We start from the raw sequence: 6,182 nt of genomic DNA on the forward strand, positions 1-6,182 counted from the left end.
CAAGACAGCAAAGATGAGGAATGACATCACCACTTTCTGTTAGCAAGATGGAGAATCATTCTATGAGTCATGGGAGCGTTACAAGGAGCTGTTAAGGAAGGTCCCTCATCATGGACTTCCCATATGGCTGCAAGTGCAAACCTTCTATAATGGGCTGACCGAAGCCAACAAGACCCCTGAAGTTTCCCATGCACTCATAGAGGAGATGGCTGCAAACAACTATCAATGGCACTCTGAGAGAGCACAAGTTAGGCGGCAGCAAGGCCTTTATAATGTCGACACCTATACAGCTCTATCTGCACAAATAGGTGCACTCAGCAAAAAGATAGATGAAATGTAGATGGCAGCCATGCATGTTCAGTCCGTGACTTGTGATTGGTGTGGGGGAGGTCATATCAACACTGAATGTCAAGTTGGCAATTAGTTTATGCAGTCCCCCGAGCAGATAGACTTCGTTGGCAACTTTCCAACACAACAAGGAAATCAATACCCTCGTGCCTTTAACCCCGGATGGAGGGGCCACCCGAATCAGTCACGCCCAAATCAGAATATGTCGAAGCCTTTCCCCCAAAACTTCAATTAGCCAGAGAAGAAATCTAACCTAGAGGAGCTGATAACCAAGTTCATAGCTAGTGCTGAAATAAGATTTCAGAACCAAGAAGCATCAATAAAGAACTTGGAGAATCAAGTCGGGCAGTTGGCACAAATGATTTCAGCAAGAGTACCAGGCACTCTATCCAGCAATACTGAAGTGAACCCAAGGGAGAAAGTGCAGGCTATCACTTTGAGAAGTGGTAAGGAGCTGCCAGAAGTAGAGAAGAAGGCAAGGGCTGAAAACAAGGCAAATGCAACCCTTGAAACCAAAAGGATGGAGGATGAGCAATCTGAACCGAAGAAGGAGAGAAACCAACAGCCACAAGTACCCTTTCCGAATAGGCTGAAGCAACACAAATTGGAAAAAGAATTCGGTAAGTTTCTTGAAGTGTTTAAAAGCTTACATATTAATATCCGTTTTGCTGATGCTTTAGCCCAGGTGCCACACTATGCAAAGTTCTTGAAGGAGATATTGGCAAATAAAAGGAAATTGGGAGATGTGGCTACTGTTGCACTCAATGAAGACTGCTCGGCAATCCTTCTTAACAAGCTGCCCCAGAAACTGAAGGATCCAGGGAGTTTCACTATCCCTTGCATTATAGGCAGTTTGAAAATTGAAAAGGCATTATGTGATCTAGGAGCTAGCATAAACTTGATGCCATATTTGGTTTTTAAGAAACTAGGATTGGGTGAACCCCAACCAACTAGAGTTACATTGCAATTAGCTGATAGATCCATAAAGCATCCTAGGGGAATCATAGAAGATGTGCTTGCTAAAGTAGATAAATTCATCTTTCTAGTTGATGTCACTGCACCCATCATGATAGCACCAGATTGGACACTTCCTTTTGAGCTGATGTGTGATGCGAGTGATTCAGCCGTAGGATCTATTTTAGGACAAAGATTGAACAAACACTTTCAGCCGATCTACTATGCTAGCAGAACCTTGAATGGTGCCCAGCAGAATTACACCACGATAAAAATGAACTACTAGCGGTAATCTTTGCTTTTGATAAATTTCGTTCATATCTGATTTTGTCCAAAGTTATTGTGTATACAGATCACTCGCCAAGAAGGATCCAAAACCGAGGCTGATTAGGTGGATCCTCTTGTTGCAAGAATTTGATGTTGAGATACGTGACAAGAAGGGCACCGAGAACCTAGCTGTTGATCATCTTTCCTGGTTAGATAATGTGGATTTAGAGGAGAAGACAATCAGCACCATCCGAGAGGAGTTCCGGATGAACAGCTCTACTCCATTTAGGTAAATTCATCACCTTGGTATGCTGATTTTGCAGATTACCTTGCTGAACATGTTATCCCCCCCAACAGTTCATATCAACAGAAGAAGAAATTCTTCTCTGATGTGAAACATTATTTGTGGGAGGATCCATTTTTGTATAAGCTATGTGCATATCAGATCATAAGGATGTGTGTCCCCGAGGAGGAGATGTAGTCAGTGCTTTGGTACTGTCATGATAAAGAAGCGGGAGGCCACTTCGGAGCCAACCGCACTGCAATGATGCCCAAGAACCGAATTGAATATAAGGTTAGAGATAACTTGTACAATTTGGTTGGTCTTCATTCAATTCTGCAATGATGCCCTAGAACTCTTGATCTTAATGCATGCATGAGGATTAGATTCTTTATAGAAATATAAGAAACATCACTCATGCATAGATTGAGCATGCACTCGAGAGAGGCTGTCCATAACATTGGGGTTTCACCAAACCAAGGCTGAATCCCAATCCAATCGAATGACCTAGAGAATTAATTGTTGAACCAAATCTGTTCACATATAGCTTGTCTTCTCAACTGCATGAAAGGTGTTTGATCCAATTTGCTAGAGATAGTTTGTTAATTAGGAATTCAGTTTTGATTAGGTTAACATTTTGGTTAATCAGATAATAAAGGGCTGATATATTACTAGTAGTTTCTGTATAAGTCCTTGTGGGAATGATACTCTATTCATCACTTTATTACTTGAGCGGCTAGTGCACTACCTAGTGTAGCAAATACGAATCATCTTCTCTCATGCCGATCAGTAACGAATATTCAAAGGGACTTAAGCCCTGTTTAGGGGATGCAATGAAGACAGTCGGAATAATGCAACTTAAAGACTTAAACAAAGAACAAGAGCAACTATAAATAATGTAAGAATATGTATTTCTTGTATATGTCAACCAAGATGTTTTGGGTACATTATATATACACAAAAGAATGAAATTGTAATGGAAAGCAAGAAGAGAATAGGCAGCTAACTATGTATAATGTTTCTTAAATGCTTTTCTTCCTAATTCAGCTATTTCTAAACTTGAGTAAGAGCCTCCTTTGGCAACTTGCACTTTCGTAGAGTTTCCATATATATCTCTTTCATTTCTATTGGAAACTTGCTTGATTGTAGAGTCACCATCTTCAAAGCTTTCCTCTGTTACACATTCCAACCAATAGGTTTCCTTAATATGCCCCCATAAGCGAAACTGGGTTGGAATCACATGAAGCTTGGACTGTAGGAAGTTAAACCAAACTGCAGAAACGGATTTGCTAAACACATCAGCCAATTGATTATCAGTAGGGATATATCAGACCACCATATTTTTGCGAAGAAGTGCTTCGTACGAGCATAATAAACTGAGTGTGCAGCCAGTTATGTAGCACCAATGTTATCACGGAAGGGAACAGGTGGAGAAGACTAATGAACGCTCAAATCTCGTAAGAGAAAATGAAGCCATGGCACCTTAATTGAGGCTTTAGCTGAGGAACGAAACTGGACACCCATGCTGGAACTGGCAATGGTGAGCTATTTCTTAACACTCCAAGAGATCAAGTGAGAACCAAGGAAAATACCATAACTGCCAGTAGACCAATAGTCATCAGTGCAGCCTACCCCATCAGCATCTGAACATTTGACTAAAGATCCAGGAGAATTAGCTGCAAAGAAGGGACCAAAATCAATGGTACCATTAAGACAACTTAGAATACGTATTCCAGTTGTCTAGATATAGTGACGTCATTGACGTCCCTAAAGACTCCAGCTAGCTCAACATCGACATCCGATAAGGAAGCTGCCAGTGGCACCACAGAAGACCTCCTCCTCCTCCCGATGCATCAGACGAAAGATACAAGTTTGGACATCTCCTTTTCCATCCACTTATGAACCTTGATGTAAGATGCGATATTGGAATTATCTCTCCTTCTAACATCCACCTGCACTGCGAAGTGCTGCTCCTTGAAAGCCATGAGATCTGCTTGGAAGATGCTATAAGCATCAATCAAGCAGAGGAAATCTTCGAGGAGCTTGTCAACTCAATCAGGTCACTGGCAGAGTGAATCCTAAGTCGAGGGAGCTAGAGGAAATCGTCGAGTGAGTCATTGATGCTCTAGAGGTGATTCAAGCCGTGGGAGAGGGGATGCCTAAAATATAGGGTACCTATTGGGAATTTTTCCTATTTGAAAGTGTGTTGACAATGCCAAGTGCACACAAATAGGAAAAGCAATTTGATTGGGATGCTTGAGGATTAATTGATAATTAAAACATAGCTATACTATTTGAAAAGCCACACTCAATGTGATAAAGTATAACTTGCTTACTCATTAGTATAGGTTTGTTGCATTCAAAGATATGATATGTTGAGGGTTCCCATCATTAAAAGCTCTAACTATCATAGGCTCTAATGCCTTAACTTTGCTCAAAAAGTTAATTATCGAAGAACACAAAATTCTATCCAAAACATAGGTACAATAATTCTCCCTTCTCAGAGTACAAAAGTGTCAGAAAATACTTGTTTGATCTGTTAATCATTACTTTTTTACAAATCAATCAAATGTTCGCAAACGTGAACAGGGGTACATAAATACCATGGTTCGACGTTTATATCGCAAACAAACGGAGCCTTAAGAGTGGAATCTTTTATTTAACAACTCTAAGAATTCTCTTTTGAGTTTTGCATTTCTTTATCATTTCCCTATAATGCGAATATTAATTACAACTATTCATAGATGGGGTTTGGATTTAACATTTGTCAAAATTTCAATGGATTCATTCCAAAGCCTAAAGCCTGACCTGTAAACAGGTCGAATACCAATGCTAATAAGTAATAGCTGACTTTTTAACCAGAATAAAAAAAAATAACAAGAAAGAACATAGTGAACCAGCTTTTAGGGATCATATTGTTAAAAGAAAGCACCTCATCTTAAACTCTCCTAATTAATATATATTGTATTCTTAATATTTAATTCCTTATTATTGACAATTAGCTAGGGTCCCAAACTTCTAGGATTTTCACTTTTCCATATGGCGCAGATCAATATTCTTTCTGATTTTAGTTAATTCCAAGTGTTGCAAATGAATTGCAACATAGATCCAAATTTGGTTCATTTTTATTTGGATCAGAATGGGCATTTATTCATCGTACTTAGGTTCAGTTTAGTTCAGAAATACAGTGGAATCGAGCTTGGTGATTGGAGAGCCAGTAACTGTAATTTTGGGGACCTCATTACAATTATGACCTTAGTTTCTACTCTTCTAATGACAGTTTGAGGGCCTCATTTCTGTTTTCCTTTTTTTCGGTGGAATACTTCATTACAAATATTGCATAAGATATTAACCAGATAAACACAAAGCTTTGGATGGAAATATTAGCCGTGTTTTGGTCTGTTTAATTTTCATAGGGCCCCCATTGAATTGTGGGTTCTCACTTTTCATCTTCATAATATTGGACAAATAGCAGGTTCTAGGGCTAAAGATCGGTTCTGGGCCTTATGCTCCATGATCCAATATTTTGTCCTTAAAATAAATTTATACAGTAATATAAATAACAGACATTATGGCCAATTGGCCGCCTTTGTTAAAGATCAAAGATTTTATAAAGGGATTTCTAAACAAGGGATTGCTTTCATAGCTCAGTTGGTTAGAGCACCCGTTTAGTAAGCGGGAGGTCTTGAGTTCAAATCTCAATGGAAGCATTAATATATTTTTGATTTATTTCTTTTTACTACCATATACCTTATTAGATTCATTGCAAGTAACAAGTTACTTTTATAAAAGTGTTTTCGTAATAGTATTTTTTCAAAAATGCTTTTATTAAAGTGGTATTGTAAAAGTACTTTTATAATAGTATTTTTGTAAAAATGTTTTTATTAAAGTGCTTTTGTAAAATTGCTTTTATAATAGTGTTTTCATAAAAATACTTTCTTAAAAGTTCTTCTCGTAAAATTAGTTTTATAAAAGTAGTTTCATAAAAGTGATTTAATGTTGGCTTTAGTTTTGATTGGTTTCAAATTGGACAAATGTTTGGCATCATGATCAGATTATTAGAAATTTGACTTAGATCCAATTCAGACCAATAAGAATATTGGACCAATTTATTTTGGATTGACCCATTCCAATAATTATAATTGACCATACAAAACCGGTCAATTGACACCCCTTCTCTCGGTAATAAAACGTTTGCTTGAGAACGAAAGCTCATAATCTGTTGTGGATGAGCGCAAGAATCACAATTTTTTTTTTCTTCTAGGTTTTCGAATCTCGGACAACTGATCAATTGACCAAGTAATTTCTGGTTTTGAGTATTTTTTAATCTATA

General features: G+C 38.1%; 2 non-coding genes across 2 annotated transcripts; one reads left to right on the top strand and one right to left on the bottom strand.

The window, feature by feature from the left end:
- Positions 1 to 10: 10 nt before the first annotated feature.
- Positions 11 to 117, bottom strand: LOC148800714 (small nucleolar RNA R71). Its single transcript, XR_016071075.1, has one exon. It is a non-coding gene; the product is annotated as a small nucleolar RNA R71 (small nucleolar RNA).
- A 5,368-nt stretch (positions 118 to 5,485) lies between these two features.
- TRNAT-AGU (transfer RNA threonine (anticodon AGU)) lies at positions 5,486 to 5,559 on the top strand. Its single transcript has one exon. It is a non-coding gene; the product is annotated as a tRNA-Thr (tRNA).
- The last annotated feature ends 623 nt before the right edge of the window (positions 5,560 to 6,182 follow it).

The sequence above is a fragment of the Nelumbo nucifera genome, chromosome 4 (genome assembly GCF_055504915.1).
Source record: "Nelumbo nucifera cultivar China Antique chromosome 4, China Antique-T2T, whole genome shotgun sequence".
NCBI classification, from domain to species: Eukaryota; Viridiplantae; Streptophyta; class Magnoliopsida; order Proteales; family Nelumbonaceae; genus Nelumbo; species Nelumbo nucifera.